Source organism: Pelobates fuscus, chromosome 9 (assembly GCF_036172605.1).
Source record: "Pelobates fuscus isolate aPelFus1 chromosome 9, aPelFus1.pri, whole genome shotgun sequence".
Lineage (NCBI taxonomy): Eukaryota > Metazoa > Chordata > Amphibia > Anura > Pelobatidae > Pelobates > Pelobates fuscus.
Genome location: NC_086325.1, coordinates 32,052,282 through 32,069,696, shown reverse-complemented (window position 1 = coordinate 32,069,696; position 17,415 = coordinate 32,052,282). Strand labels below are relative to the sequence as shown.

Genomic DNA, 17,415 nt, shown 5'->3' with positions numbered 1-17,415 from the left:
TTAGTCTGGTCCATAATTTGTATTTCCCTTCTAAACTCACCATAATTACCTCTTTAGTGACTGTCCCTGTTAAAATATATATATATATATTAACAGGAAATAAATACAGGGATTTGCATACTTAGCATTATTAAACCCGGAATTGTAAGTTTAATGACAAAACAGTCAAGTTGGACAATGTTTCTAGATCATCTACATTAGACTAAAATTTACACGTTCAAAATCTATAATTTTTAATCTGTAAATAAACCCTGGTGCCTCCTAATAGATATGCGGGTTAAAGGGTTACTCCAGCCACCATGACCACTCCAGTGATTTGACGAGATATTTTTAATTGTGTGCTGGGGGCTATTTGCACCCCCAGCACACAGAAACTGTTCCGAACCAGCTAATATCAATTGTGTACATATTTCACATCTGATGCCAGAAAGCACAGTACGATGTCGACAAATGTAATAATCTCCCCCTTCCCTCCCACCCTGAGGTGAATCCCTCCTCCCTCAGTTTTTTTTTTTTAAATAAAAAATCCCACTCTGCCTCCCAAAATCCTACCCACTCCCTCTCCTCACTGACTCAGATTGCGCACGTGTGTCCAATCACAGGATTCTCTAGAAAAAGCTTGTTATTGGACCGCGCAAGCCCCCTGTGATGTCGGATGGAGGTTTGGACTGTAGGCAACTAAAAACTTGTATTTTTTTATTTTGATGGTGGGGATAATAGCAATGCCCAAGGAAAGCTGTGTGCAGGGGCCAGAATAACCCTTTAAAAGAAAACTGTTGCTTCCCAAGATATTTATTATTATGCTTAGTTACAAATTATGTTTAAAAAATATGTATTTGCATACGGGTTATGGACGACCTCACAGCACGAGTGAGAGGTAATATAAAAACATACGAAAAAACCTGGGAAATGTGGATGGCTGGTGACTGGGGTTCATAAGTAGACCACACTAGGACCACCCCACTGATACACTGCCTTCCACCGCTACCACACTTGACTGGTAAAAAGTGAGACTCCTCCTGTACGGCGCTCCGACGCTCACCATGGGAATCCCCTCCCCCCCCCTCCCCCAGACTACCCACCCCCCCCCCCCCCTCGGTTACTTCCTACCTGAGATGATGAGGGACAACAGACTAAGTCCACTCATCAGCAGCAGCGGGAGGACTTACTCATTGAGCATCCGGCCAACGAGCAGTGTTTGATGTTACAGGGGTGGATACCCCACGCTCAGAGCTCAGGTCTGGGCTACGTGGCTCGTCCCTCCGGGCTGGATAATACATGGTGTAACCGATTATACTTAGACACCTCTATAGCGTGCACCTTTAATATGTTCTTTCCTTCTTTTTGTCGTTCTCCCTTTATGTTTATTATCGTTTCTCATTGTACTATTTCTATGTACAATGTATATAATGTATAACTGTGACACCAATTAGCTAACACTAACGACTCTGAGAAACTATACCTAAACCGCGGACGCGGTATGTTCCAGTGCTAATTGTACCCATACCATTGTCAACAAAGGAACTTGTATTGTAACTGATGATGTGTTATACGCAGAAATACCAATGTCACTCCAAAAATAAAGAATTTGAAAAAAAAAAAAATATGTATTTGTGAGATGTGAAAAATAAAAGACAAACGTGACAGTGAAGCCTCCAAAGTAGAGAGCGAAGCACCCACAGGTGCAGGAGAAGCCTCCGAGAGTACCTAAAGTTAACAAAAGGACCACAAATGAAGAATGCAAGGCACCCAAAGCTGAAGACTTGGCCTCCAATGCAAGCACAACATCCCTGAACATGATGTAGTGACATGATGGAGGCTAAGTGCTAGGGCAAGTGGCAGAGGGTGTGAGGTGCCTTTAGGTTACAGAATGTCCTCTAAAGACAAAATGTCCAAAAACAGTGAGGCCCCCAAAGACTAAATTGAATCTCACGAATGCAAGAACATAGCATGTGAAGGCAAGTTGCCTAAAAGTGTGATTGACGCTTCCAAAAGCAAGCGCAGCTGCCAAGCCTAGGATCCTTCATCCTTAGCAGACAAAATGCTAATGTATACATAAATCGCTGCCGTTCCAGTGCACACAAAATATATTGCAAATACTGAACAATGTTTGTATAAAAAAAATCCCTTAAAGGTGTAGTATGAGCATGATAAATCACTTTATATTAACAATGTACTTTTGGCCAGAGACGCTGCTTCTGTAGCCTTACAAATAAAATATATTTTTTCTGAGAAAGGACACTTTTTTGCAATGTCAGGCAGACAACCACTAGGGGTTTTCTGACACAAGTATTATTATTTAAATCTAACATCTGGCAACAGCATGCACAGTAAGCAGACACTGGACTATCTGCATTCAGCAGAAGCACTGGACTGGTGAATTGTAAACTTGTGCAAAAAAACATTATTTTTTAATTTTTTTTTTAAATCAAAATCCTTGTAATTAACTCCACAGTGAACTGTTTCATTTAGAATTTACCCATGAAGTCTTGGAATAAAAGGACTTTTGATTGGAAAACTGTACAAAAAAAGAATTTGAGAAAAATCTAGTAGATTGTGATGATCACGAGCATGCTCCATGTGTCATCAATCATTTTCTATGAGAGGCATTTTGGGCAAATGTTATCAGGATTCACCAAAGGAGGAGTTATCAGGACTTCATCAATGGTGGTTTGGGATGCGGTGAGTAGTCTGTCCCAGCATAGGAATAAAGATACGTTTTATTATACTTTAATCTATCAAAAAAAAAAAAAAAAGGTGTGGGGGATTAGTAATTTTAAAAGGTTAAAGAACACATCTAATCAAACTAATTTACACAAACTTGGAAAAAAAAGTCCTTTTTGACCCCATTATTCAAATCAGACCTCTCCTTGGATCAAGAAGCTATTACCCCACTAATTAAAAATGATATCCCTGAACATTATCTTTTTGCAAGTATTTATCCAGTTGCTATTTAGACATCTGTATAGACTCTGATAAAACCACCTCTTCAGGCATAGAATTCCACATCCTTATTGTTCTTACTGTAAAAACCCTTTCCTTTGATTTAGACTAAATCTCCTTTCTTCCTGTCTAAATCCATGACCTTGTGTCCTATGTATAGTTCTGTTTATGAATAGATTTCCAGACAATGGTTTGTATTGCCCGAAAACATATCCCCTCTGAAGAACAATTTTTCTAAACAGATTTAACTTTGTTAATAATTAAAATATTCTGTTTGTTTTATTATTTTTGTAGCCTGCCGCTGCTAATTTTCTAGTGCCATATCATCTTTCTTTAGAACAGGCACCCAAAATTGCACAGCATATTTAAGGTGTAATCTTCCCATTAATTTATAGAGAAGAAAAATCATATTTTCATCCTGAGAATTAATGCCTCTTTTTATATATGACAAAACCTTACCGGCCCTAACAACTAAGATATGTAGATACGTACATTTTCTATCAAGCTTGACCCAATCTCTAGTTTACTATAAATGGACACTCCAGTCACCTAAAGCACTTCAGCTTGCGTGAGCCAACGCTCTTAGCTTATCTCAGCTTCCGCATTTAAGAAAAAGCCATAAGGGACATCATTTAAGAGTTAAAATAACCAAAAACTTGAAGGAAAGAAGGCGCTGGGGTACTTGGGGCACCATCACCAGTTCATCGACAGTAAGTGAATATAGTGGCCAATGTTCTCCTATAACTGCATTACTCCGCAGTCTTATTCTATAAGTGCCTACAAGAACCCATAACTTAGACCCCTCACTTGTGAAGCTGAGAGTTAGGAGGGTGTCCTGCCTCACTTGCTGTGAACTATAGTTCAAAGCAAAACTGATGCTTCTCCACAAAAAGTAGCGATGATAGCTTCACAGGAGGCTGCTTGGTGCTTCAGTGAGCAAACTCCCATACAGCTGAGATAAAGGTGAGTTTAAAGGAGTTTAAAGGGACACTATAGTCACCTGAACAACTTTAGCTTAATGAAGCAGTTTTGGTGTATAGAACATGCCCCTGCAGCCTCACTGCTCAATCCTCTGCCATTTAGGAGTTAAATCCCTTTGTTTATGAACCCTAGTCACACCTCCCTGCATGTGACTTGCACAGCCTTCCATAAACACTTCCTGTAAAGAGAGCCCTATTTAGGCTTTCTTTATCGCAAGTTCTGTTTAATTAAGCTTTTCTTATCCCCTGCTATGTTAATAGCTTGCTAGACCCTGCAAGAGCCTCCTGTATGTGATTAAAGTTCAATTTAGAGATTGAGATACAATTATTTAAGGTAAATTACATCTGTTTGAAAGTGAAACCAGTTTTTCTTTTCATGCGGGCTCTGTCAATCATAGCCAGGGGAGGTGTGGCTAGGGCTGCATAAACAGAAACAAAGTGATTTATCTCCTAAATGACAGTGAATTGAGCAGTGAACTTGCATGGGAATGATCTATACACTAAAACTGCTTTATTTAGCTAAAGTAATTTATTAGACTATAGTGTTCCTTTAATTCTTCCAATGAGGTGGAGGCAGTATCCTAGTATCAAGTAAATATATATATATATATATATATATTTTTTTTTTTGGTGGAGTGTTTCTTTAAGGGGCCAATCAAGCACCAAAACAACCCTGGGGGAAAAAAGGCTGGTCTGCTGAAAACATAATAAAAAAAAAAAAAAAAAAAAGCAAAACATTTTATTCATATTTCTTTTTAATGCATTACCGAAACACATTTTCAAGAATAGACTTTTTCTTTAAGATATTTTATATGTCGTCTATCTACCTACCTGTACAATATTCAAGAATGTTTTTGTTTTTTTGTCCTCTGGCACAGCAGCCATATATTTAAAAGATTGTTGTGAATGTGAATGTAAAAATGTGTACAGTACGGGAGAGAATCAGAGACAAATCATAGCTGATGTGGTTGAACCCATTTTGAGTCACACATACACTGTCTCTTACTATGCTACAGAAGAGTCAAAAAAGAAAATATAACCATACAAATAGCAAGATTGAGCCACTTATAAAATTGTCCATCACAGTGTATGTTCTTTAAATGTTAAGATCAAGTCTGTAGGGCTTAGATGTTTCATTGTTAAGTCAAACTGAAGTTGCTTCTTTCTCAGGCTTGTTCGTGCAAATCAGGCTGATGTCAGTATACCTACTAATTTGACTGAGCACTGCCAAGCTGTACACACACACACACACATTAGATTAGAAGAAAATACATAGTTGCAAACTATCCCAGTTTAGCCTGGATAGTCCCACTTTTTGGACTTCTGTCCTGGTAAAAAAATTTATTAGTTCGTGATTAACAATATTAAATAGTACCAATCACGAACTGAGCTGTTAGGCAATTATTAGCAAATTATGCTCTCTTTATTTTGTCCAAGTTGGTAAATCATTTCGTTAGAATTTAGCATTTGTTTTATTTACCATTTTGTACAGAGCTGTGGAATATGTTGGCGTAATTATTTACTTGGAATGGTCAGAAGAAAGGGGAATGGTCATGTGGGGAGTGTCAGTTATTTAGTTTGGGTCACTGATACACCCCTAAGCTTTCCTTGCCCCTATCCACCCCCGCCCAGCTTCATACTTGCTGAAATTGTCACATATGCAGAGGTGGTCAGTGGGACTGTGGAAACAGCATGGTTTGGCAGGTTTGTGAAGACAAGAGAGCACTTGTAAGTTTCTCTCATCTGTAAATCTGTCATATGGGAGCTGTGCCAAATGAAGAGGAGGGTAACATAGACGAGAGGGGACCTTGTTATGCAAGATCACCCTTACATGGAATGAAGCCACTGTGTGGGTCACAGTTGAAGACTGGGCAGCATGTTAAAGTGGCAAGCAGGGCCAATATCTTAAGAGTATGAGCAGGAGGAATTGGGACTGTGGATCAGGGCTGTGGAGTCGGAGTTGAGGAGTCGGAGGAAATTTTGGGTACCTGGAGTCGGAGTCGGTGCATTGTTTGCCGACTCCGACTCCTACTCATACTAAATTTAGATTGGAATTAATAAAAGCAAGTTTAAATGTCCCAATTCACAAAAAGTTATAATTAATGACTTCTCTACTGTAAGAATAAAGACCAATGCATGCAGTGCCTCACGTAACCGCACAACGAACATGTTAAGTGACCGTGAAGAAGCATGCTTTTCATGTGCTTCACTATATGGCATGCAACGCACAATTAGGAGCGGCAATACTTATACTTTCCATAGTGTTGTGTTCTGCTGTTACAGGGAACGCAGCGCCCATGGGTAACCTAGCCTCTCACTGATAAGGGATTAAGTAAATATGTTTTTTGCAGGACTAGAGACACTTGTATAAGTGAAGGGAATGGAGGATCAATAGTTCAAGACTGAAGCTGTAAACCATTTGAAAAACTGCTGTCATTCAGCTAAGGCTATAAAAACTTGGAAACTCTGATTGTTAGCTTAAACTTTAAACATGACTATAGGATTCTACTAGGGAAATCATGTTTTATAATAAATGCCCCTTCCTGGATCCTTCACTGCCCTATATTCAGCAGCAGATCAGCAATTCAGCACACAAAAAGGAATGTATAAAATACATTTGCATATTAATACAGAGGAGTCGGAAGTACAAAAAGCTGAGGAGTCGGAGTCGGAACATATATCTACCGACTCCACAGCACTGCGTGTGGATCGGTGTTAAAATACTGTTACACCCACCATGTGATGGCTGTGCTAGTACAAAAGGTAAGTAGTTTGCTTTCTAAAAGCATTCATATTATAAATGATAAATTCATTACCTATGGGGGTTTCGTTTATATGAACCGGTCATAATTGATTCACTTTAAAGGCAAACTCTGAGGACCAAAACAAGTTAAGCTTAATGAAGCAGTTTTGGCATATAGATATTACCCCTGCAGTCTCACTCACTACTCAATTATCTGTTGTTAGGAGTTAAATAACTTTGTTTATGCAGCTCTAATCATACCTCCCTGCATGTGCATTGCACAGCCTCCCTAAACACTTCCTGAAAAGAAACCTAGATATTCTATGTTCATTTTACTGCACAGTTTGTTTAATTTGAATTACTTATTTCCTGCTCTGTTTATAGCCTTCTGGAGCATGGGGGAGCCTCCGGTGTGTTTTTTAAGTTTAACTTCCAGAGCAGGAGATAAAACGTCTAAGGCAAGTTAACATCTGATTGAAAATTAAGCCTTTTTTTTTTCTTTAATGCAGATAGTGCAAGACACAGCCAGGGGAGGTGTGGCTAGGGCTTCATGTACATAAATAAACGTGATCTACCTCCTAATTGCTGAGATTTGAGCAGTGACACTGCAGGGGCATGATCTATACACTAAAACTGCTTCACTAAAAGGTACACTATAGTCACCAAAACAACTTTAGCTTAAAGGACCACTCTAGGCACCCAGACCACTTCAGCTTAATGAAGTGGTCTGGGTGCCAGGTCCTTCTAGGGTTAACTAATTTTTTTATAAACATAGCAGTTTCAGAGAAACTGCTATGTTTATCAATTAGTTAAGCCTTCCCCTATTTCCTCTAGTGGCTGTCTCACTGACAGCCGCTAGAGGCGCTTGCGTGATTCTCACTGTGAAAATCACAGTGAGAGCACGCAAGCGTCCATAGGAAAGCATTATGAATGCTTTCCTATGTGACCGGCTGAATGCGCGCGCAGCTCTTGCCGCGCGTGCGCATTCAGCCGACGGGGAGGAACAGTCTCACTGTTCAATTCTCTTTAAGCTATCGTTGTTTTGATTACTATAGTATACCCTAACGCTAAAGTTGTTTTTGTGCTTATAGTGTCCCTTTCATAATAGGTACAAAAAAAAATGTGTGCCACTTTATAAACAATTTAGCAAAAGAAGACATTCATATATTAGATGGGTTGCATTTCATTTAAAGTAAAAAGGTTGGAGAGTCAGAAATACGTGGCATGGTTGCTTTACAATGTGTGTGCAATATGTCACACTGAATGTGTATGGCAGCAAACAGCACTAAATGAAACCTGCACAAAAAATACAATAACAATTGAGTGATGAAAGTTATACAGTCTGCAAATTCCAAACTTAATACCAGTGACTTACTATTCAGCGCCGGTAATATGTGTTGATGCAACAGAATCAGATCAACATGTGTTTCTGAGCTACATGAACCCAACAGGTTCTAAAGCAGGGCTTTCTCTAACACTTTGTGGGGGAGGCAATGAAAATTAAAATGGAAAGATAGAAAGGGGTATTCTCATGATGTGTCTGTCCTATGAGCACAAACTACATTAATTACAACTACGTCTAGAAGAGTGAAGTAGGATACAAGAGTAAAGTGTAACGTAGCTTTCAAATAGTCCCTAAAATAAACTATTCTGTGTTCATGTGTTCACTAGTACATTAAAACTGTATTAACTTTAATCAGCAGAGAAAGTTACTGCTACAATTCCCAAGGGTTCTTTCAAAGCACAAATCTTTCTTCTCAGCAATGAAGAATCCTATTGACTGTTTTTTTTTTTTTAAAGGACTTGAATTCCCATTAACATTAGAAAAGAGCATTAAAGAAAGAGAAGCAGTCTTTATATATGCATTTTTCATTTATGTTGCTAATCTTCGCATGTGTTTTAAATATCGCCCAAACCGTTAAAAAAATATGCTTACTGACAAATTAGCTTAAAGGTCAGTTCCCATTGTACAGCATTGCTGAATATTATACTGATACATAAATCACAATGTAATTTTTATTTTTTTCTCTCCTGAGACTGGACGGATGTGTAGTAAAACAAAATGCATAATTATTAGTCCATAAATATTAAGAAGCAATCAACCTAATAAACAAACCAACAAACACAAACTGAATGGAAGTGAGAAAATGAAATTCTTTATTTATGTACAAGTATGTATACATATTTAAACTGTCACAATAATAGAAAAACAATAATAAAATGAAAAAAAGCATGCAAAATAGATACAAATGAGGCAGCAATTTTGCAAACAGGCAAAATATGTCTTTATGTAGATATCTACAAGAAATAATGTCATGATTTCACAAGTGAGATTAAAAGGCTATACATGATGACAATGCGGTATACTGTATAGAGGAAATGATACTGTTAGTTAATAAAAGGATTATGGGCTTATTTATTATAAAGGTTGGAAATAAAATGGTTAGCTTGGAATAATTTACAAATATGGCTAGGTCCTATTCCAGTGAGGCTTTAATACAATTGTCTATATCAAACAGAAAAGAGCACACAGCAAAATAATATAAAAAGTACTGTCCGATCAACTGTAGATCGCTAACACTCCATAATACAGAAACTCGACGGACCACATGATGTGCAATCACAACACAATTCCTCAAAAGTTAGGAGACAAGTTTCCCATCTGCCTTTTAGATATGATTGAATTCAAAATATTAAAGCTGATCTAGATTTTGTAGGAAGATGTGATTGTTGGAAAATGTGTCTACTGTTAAATATTTTTTACTGGCTACAAGTAGTCTACGCATATGTCAAAATATTCCCACCTACAGTTGTACAATTATTACATTGTTTGGCTTGCATTATTTTTACGGTTTATACAGTGTTTATTACTATGTATGTACTTGAAATTTTGTAATATAACTTTGATAAGGCATCAGATGAAAAAGTATAGCTAGAGCAAGTCGTAAACATCCCTTAGGAGCAAACACCCACTTGGAAACAGCAACTCAAGACAAATTTATGAATGGGAAAACTTGCAAATAATACAGATTAAACACCAACAGTAGACGGCCAGTGTGGAATATATCATAGGGTGTATGTTACCGTGTAGCTGCAAGCAATAGGAAAGAGGAGAGGCAAAGATAATAAGGACAACAATAAATAACTATGTGCAGGTGGTGGGTGATTTAACCAAAAACACATAATTCCGCATTTAAAAGGTGGTAGAACACCCCTAAATTAGCTAAGCTGTGTACATAAGAGAGAGTCAGGTGGTAGGGAATTTAAGACTGCTTGTGATGAAATGGGACAAGTGGCAGCCCACTTTAATAATTCATATAGCACGACACTACATAATGTACCCAGATAATGGAGAACTATTTACTGGTTGCTCGGCTTTGATGTAGTGAGTAGACTTCGTGTGTGATGCTGTAATGCAGAAGAATGGAAATGTGGTCTAATAATGAATGCGACAATGCTACTTATTTAACTAAACTCAGCAAAACAGTGACTGGTAGTTCTGTTCTACAGCACTAAGCGCATAATGGGGAATTTTATTAAACAAAAACCAAACTAAATAAAACCGCTCATACTAATAATAAGAGAGACTGTGTGATTCTGGGACATGTTACATACTATATAGTCACAGCACGGCAATTTTAGCCTTCATTCTGCAACTAACAGGGTCATTTAGTAAAGTCTAAGAGATGTCAGGAATTAAGCATATTCTAAGAGAATTTCAAATTGAAGACCAAAATAGAAGAACTGGAAACATTCTCCAAGTCAGCTTTGAGTTTGAGTTACTTTGAGTGTGGCGCTTTTAGTCTACCATTTGAAATCCAAGTTGTGATTTAGAGAATTACCCCGATAGCTTGTGTTTTAAGCCCGGACTTTGCAATTCCATTTTCCATTCACCACAATACACTGTTTAGTGAATAAACCTACAGTAGACTTTATTAACACAATTAACTCCTGATAAAAAATTTTATAACAAAAGAAATCTATGTATATGTAGACACATATTCAAGAAAAAATAGTGATGGGTAAGGCTCACATACATTCCAAGGGAATATTTGTCAAATGATGTTACACAATCTACCTGAATAATGGTGTAGAGAGAACCGATCATCATTTTGTACAATAAGCATATTGCACATGCCAGCCAAAGTACTACCTCTCTATCAGCTTAGGCATATTTGTACTGCACAGGGCTGCATCTAAATTCGGAACCTGGAACATCAATAATTGATTTCATAGATCACCGGCTATTAGAATCCCTTATTCTGGTACTATGTATATTTACACACACAATAACACGTAAAGATAGAAAGTGGTGTAGGAGATGTAAGGCAGTGAGAAGGACTGCAGTGTCTGTACGTGTACAAGGAGGGGAGACAGGGATGCTGAAGGATATATTTAAACACAAACCAGGAACGAAAGCATGTTATGGGATGCAATGAAAGATATGGGTTTCAAAGATCTATTATAGATTAAAATATATAAGAGAATATATTTCATAGATACAAATCGATTTTATTTGGGAGTTTGCTAAATGGGTTAGGTGACTGCAGCTATATGTTCAAATTTCACTATAGTGCAGATGACTCCACTGAGGCCTAGTTCATGCATTACTTCACAATATAATGGAATATCCCATACTGGAAACAAATGTCTCAGAGCGTACCATGTGTAAAATCAATATCACAACCTTTACTTGCAAAAAGTACCTTAGGTTGGCAATGATACCCCAGCCTGTGAAAAACAGAGCTCTCATGGCAAATACATATCCAATCCTATGACTGCAAAATACCCTGAATTACAATGCAAGTTCCAAACCTGTGTCTGCAGAATGTCCCTTGTTGGCTTCCTCGGCATACCAGATGCTGTGGACTACATCTCCCATAATGCTGGCATAGCATCAAAGGAGATATAGTCCACAACATCTGGAGTGATGGAGGTTGCCTGCCACTGCCCCAGTCTATGCCTGCAGAATACCCACAATGGCACTAGCACTTCAAGACTTCAGGACATAGTGAACATGAATGTCTCCATATCACAGCTAGTTGCAGTCCAGATTGTCTATACAATATTTATGATACTGCAGCCCTGTCTGTCTCTGTGATAGCACAGCGCAGATTGTGTACAATACATAATATCGCAAACCCAGACAGTCTCTATGATAGCACAGCCCAGACAGTCTCTATGATAGCACAGCCCAGACAGTCTCTATGATAGCACAGCCCAGACAGTCTCTATGATAGCACAGCCCAGACAGTCTCTATGATAGCACAGCCCAGACAGTCTCTATGATAGCACAGCCCAGACAGTCTCTATGATACCACAGCCCAGACAGTCTCTATGATACCACAGCCCAGACAGTCTCTATGATACCACAGCCTAGTCTGTCTGTGTCACATCACAGCCTAGTCTGTCTGTGTCACATCACAGCCTAGTCTGTCTGTGTCACATCACAGCCTAGTCTGTCTGTGTCACATCACAGCCTAGTCTGTCTGTGTCACATCACAGCCTAGTCTGTCTGTGTCACATCACAGCCTAGTCTGTCTGTGTCACATCACAGCCTAGTCTGTCTGTGTCACATCACAGCCTAGTCTGTCTGTGTCACATCACAGCCTAGTCTGTCTGTGTCACATCACAGCCTAGTCTGTCTGTGTCACATCACAGCCTAGTCTGTCTGTGTCACATCACAGCCTAGTCTGTCTGTGTCACATCACAGCCTAGTCTGTCTGTGTCACATCACAGCCTAGTCTGTCTGTGTCACATCACAGCCTAGTCTGTCTGTGTCACATCACAGCCTAGTCTGTCTGTGTCACATCACAGCCTAGTCTGTCTGTGTCACATCACAGCCTAGTCTGTCTGTGTCACATCACAGCCTAGTCTGTCTGTGTCACATCACAGCCTAGTCTGTCTGTGTCACATCACAGCCTAGTCTGTCTGTGTCACATCACAGCCTAGTCTGTCTGTGTCACATCACAGCCTAGTCTGTCTGTGTCACATCACAGCCTAGTCTGTCTGTGTCACATCACAGCCTAGTCTGTCTCTGTGACATCACGGCCTATTCTGTCTATATGTTAATTCCTAGCATGTTTCTATGACATCACACCCAGCCTGTCTTTATATTATGCACCCTGCAATTCCAGCCTCTGTATTACACATTGGCATTATCTTTATATTATCTCTCTGATACCACAGCCCAGACAGTCTGTGTGACGTCACGGCCTAGTCTGTCTCTGTGACGTCACGGCCTATTCTGTCTATATGTTAATTCCTAGCATGTTTCTATGACATCACACCCAGCCTGTCTTTTTATTATGCACCCTGCAATTCCAGCCTCTGTATTACACATTGGCATTCTCTTTATATTACACTCCAACTTGTCTCTATAATAACACAGCCCAGTCTGTCTTTATACTAACACAGCCCAGCCTGTCTTTATACTAACACAGCCCAGCCTGTCTTTATACTAACACAGCCCAGCCTGTCTTTATACTAACACAGCCCAGCCTGTCTTTATACTAACACAGCCCAGCCTGTCTCTATATTATTCACCCAACAATTCCAGACTCTGTATTACACCCAGGCATTCTATCTATATTGCCTAGCCTGTCTCTGTATTACACACAACCAGTCTTTATACTAACACAACCCAGTCATTATCTCTGTATTACACCCTGCCGGTCTCTATAATAACACAGCCCAGTAATTTTCTCTGTATTACACCCAGCCTGTCTCTATAGTAACACAGCCCAGCCGGTCTCTGTACTACACCCAGCCTGTCTCTATAATAACACAGCCCAGGCGGTATCTGTATTACACCCAGCCAGTCTCTATATTACACCCAGCCAGTCTCTATATTACACCCAGCCATTCTCTCTATACATTACACCCAGGCATTCTCTATACATTACACCCAGCCCGGTCAGTCTCTATATATTACACCCAGCCCGGTCAGTCTCTATATATTACACCCAGCCATTCTCTCTCTGTGTATATTACACCCAGCCATTCTCTCTCTGTGTATATTACACCCAGCCATTCTCTCTCTGTGTATATTACACCCAGCCATTCTCTCTCTGTGTATATTACACCCAGCCATTCTCTCTCTGTGTATATTACACCCAGCCATTCTCTCTCTGTGTATATTACACCCAGCCATTCTCTCTCTGTGTATATTACACCCAGCCATTCTCTCTCTCTGTATATTACACCCATTCTCTCTCTCTCTCTCTCTCTGTATATTACACCCAGCCATTCTCTCTCTCTCTGTATATTACACCCAGCCATTCTCTCTCTCTCTGTATATTAAACCCAGCCATTCTCTCTCTCTCTGTATATTACACCCAGCCATTCTCTCTCTCTCTGTATATTACACCCAGCCATTCTCTCTCTCTGTATATTACACCCAGCCATTCTCTCTCTCTCTGTATATTACACCCAGCCATTCTCTCTCTCTCTGTATATTACACCCAGCCATTCTCTCTCTCTCTGTATATTACACCCAGCCATTCTCTCTCTCTCTGTATATTACACCCAGCCATTCTCTCTCTCTCTGTATATTACACCCAGCCATTCTCTCTCTCTGTATATTAAACCCAGCCATTCTCTCTCTCTCTGTATATTAAACCCAGCCATTCTCTCTCTCTCTGTATATTAAACCCAGCCATTCTCTCTCTCTTTGTATATTACACCCAGCCATTCTCTCTCTCTGTATATTACACCCAGCCATTCTCTCTCTCTCTGTATATTACACCCAGCCATTCTCTCTCTCTCTGTATATTAAACCCAGCCATTCTCTCTCTCTCTGTATATTAAACCCAGCCATTCTCTCTCTCTCTGTATATTACACCCAGCCATTCTCTCTCTCTCTGTATATTACACCCAGACATTCTCTCTCTCTGTATATTACACCCAGCCATTCTCTCTCTCTGTATATTACACCCAGCCATTCTCTCTCTCTCTGTATATTACACCCAGCCATTCTCTCTCTCTGTATATTACACCCAGCCATTCTCTCTCTCTCTCTCTCTCTCTCTCTGTTTATTAAACCCAGCCATTCTCTCTCTCTCTGTATATTAAACCCAGCCATTCTCTCTCTCTCGGTATATTACACCCAGCCATTCTCTCTCTCTCGGTATATTACACCCAGCCATTCTCTCTCTCTGTATATTACACCCAGCCACTCTCTCTCTCTGTATATTACACCCAGCCACTCTCTCTCTCTGTATATTACACCCAGCCATTCTCTCTCTCTGTATATTACACCCAGCCATTCTCTCTCTCTGTATATTACACCCAGCCATTCTCTCTCTCTGTATATTACACCCAGCCATTCTCTCTCTCTGTATATTACACCCAGCCATTCTCTCTCTCTGTATATTACACCCAGCCATTCTCTCTCTCTGTATATTACACCCAGCCATTCTCTCTCTCTGTATATTACACCCAGCCACTCTCTCTCTCTGTATATTACACCCAGCCATTCTCTCTCTCTGTATATTACACCCAGCCATTCTCTCTCTCTGTATATTACACCCAGCCATTCTCTCTCTCTGTATATTACACCCAGTCATTCTCTCTCTCTGTATATTACACCCAGCCATTCTCTCTCTCTGTATATTACACCCAGCCATTCTCTCTCTCTGTATATTACACCCAGCCATTCTCTCTCTCTCTGTATATTACACCCAGCCATTCTCTCTGTATATTAACACAGCCCCCTTATTGCTCTCTAATTCCCTGTTGAGCTCAGGGCCCCCCAGTCACAGCCTCCCCCCCGGGGCCTACACAGGCCTCTCCCCTCCCCGGTACCTGAGCTCGGCCTCCCTCCCCGGCCTGGGGCCTAGCCCGGCTCCTACCGTCCGCCGCCATGGCCCTGCTGGCCGCTCCGTACCTGGCCGGGGTCCCGGGCGTCCCTCCCCGCGCTGTGTCCGGGGCCGGGGGATCCAGAGCGGGGGGCTGCTGGGGGCCTCGGCCAATCAGCGCGGCGGAGACAGAGCGAGGGGAGCGGGCGCGGCCTCCTCCTCCTCCCCCCGGCCTGGCGCGGCCTCCGCCTCCTCCTGCCAGCCGGCCGCGTTACGTCACCCGGAGCCAGGGAGCCAGGGAGGGGGACCCGCACAGTCCCCGTAGCCAGGCAGGAGCTCTCCGAGGGAGTCAGTCCGGGAGCGGTGGGAGCCGCCTGGGGCCTGGATACTGCTTCACATCCCCTCCCCAAAAACCGCTTCACCTTCTCCCCCCTCATACCGCTCCCCCGATACCCCCCCCCCAATACCGCTTTCCCTCCCCCGATACCCACCCCAATACTGCTTCACCTTCTCCCCCCCTCATACCGCTTCCCCTCCCCAATACCGATTCACCCGCTTCCCCTCCCCAATACCCCCCCAAATATCGCTTCCCTTTCTCCCCCCCTCATACCGCTTTCCCTCCCCGATACCCCCCAATACCGCTTCACCTTCTTACCCCCCTCATACCGCTTCCCATCCCCCAATACCGCTTCACCTTCTCCCCCCCTCATACCGCTTCCCCTCCCCCGATACCCCCCAAATACCGCTTCACCTTCTCTACCCCCCATACCGCTTCCCCTCCCCCGATACCCCCCCAATACCGCTTCACCTTCTCCCCCCTCATACCGCTTCCCCTCCCCGATACCCCCCAATACCGCTTCACCTTCTCCCCCACTCATACCGCTTCCCCTCCCTGATACCCCCCAAATGCAGCTTCACCTTCTCCCCCCCTCATACCGCTTCCCCTCCCCCGATACCGCTTCACATCCCCCCTCTAGCCCCCACCACCACTGGCTCCTCTTTCCCAGCCCTGACCCCAGCACCGATTCTGCAGCCCCCTCTTGCTACTGGCACCACTTCCCTAGTCCCCCCCCGCCACCCCCACACACTATTGGCACCAATTCCCCAGCCCCCCCCCCCTCTCTATACTGGTACCACTTTCCTAGTCTCCCCCAGCTATTGGCACCACTTTCCAAGTAACACCCCCCTTCGCTACAGGCACCTCTATCTTAGCGCCCCCCCCCCCCCCCATACTGGCACCACTTCCCCAGTCCGTCCGTCCCCCCGCAACTGGCACCGCTTCCCCAGTCCACTCCTCACAACTGGCACCACTTTCACAGTCCCCCCATGCTGCTGGCACAACTTCTCCAATCTCCCCCATATGCTGCTGGCATAACTTCTCCAATCTCCCCCATATGCTGCTGGCATAACTTCTCCAATCTCCCCCTCCCTCCCCCCCCCCCCCCCCCCCTGCTGCTGCTGGCACCACTTCCACAGTCCACTCCTCGCTGCTGGCATCACTTCTCCAATCTCCCCCCATGCTGCTGGCACCACTTCCCCAGTACCCTCCCTGCTACTGACTCTCTATCTCCGGACTGGCCATAGGGACCCATTCTGTTTTTCTAGACCACACCTTGCCCCTCTGGTATTCCGTGAAAACCAGCCACCTTCTCCTCCTGTCTATCCCTAGATCGACCATCTTCTTTGTCTGTCCCTTTGTCTATGTCCGTACTTACAGCTCTCCATTGTCTGTACAATGGTTAGTCCACCCTCCCCACCTGGTCTCTGGACCGGCTGCCTTGCCCCATTCTCTATATCCTGACTAGTCATTCTCCTATCTGGACCACGCACTTTATTCCCAGACTGGCTGACCAACTTGCCATCCCTTGCTCTGTGTCCATGGACTGACCACCCTCCCCATTCTCTTTCCCTGGATGGACTGTCCTCACTCTATATTCCTATATGTCAACCC

At 42.3% G+C, this 17,415-nt stretch overlaps 1 protein-coding gene across 4 annotated transcripts in view; it reads right to left on the bottom strand.

Moving 5' to 3' along the window:
- The window catches only part of ZNF711 (zinc finger protein 711), a 31,437-nt gene extending 15,780 nt beyond the window's left edge, over positions 1-15,657 (bottom strand). Inside the window, exon 1 of one of the 4 annotated variants that reach the window (XM_063431847.1) lies at positions 15,472-15,657. The gene's annotated coding sequence lies outside the window, so the exon portion shown is untranslated. Of the gene's footprint in view, positions 1-40; positions 62-15,471 lie in introns of those variants that run through there. The other 3 variants (XM_063431848.1, XM_063431846.1, XM_063431849.1) reach the window with 3 other exon arrangements.
- Between the last annotated feature and the right edge of the window lie 1,758 nt (positions 15,658-17,415).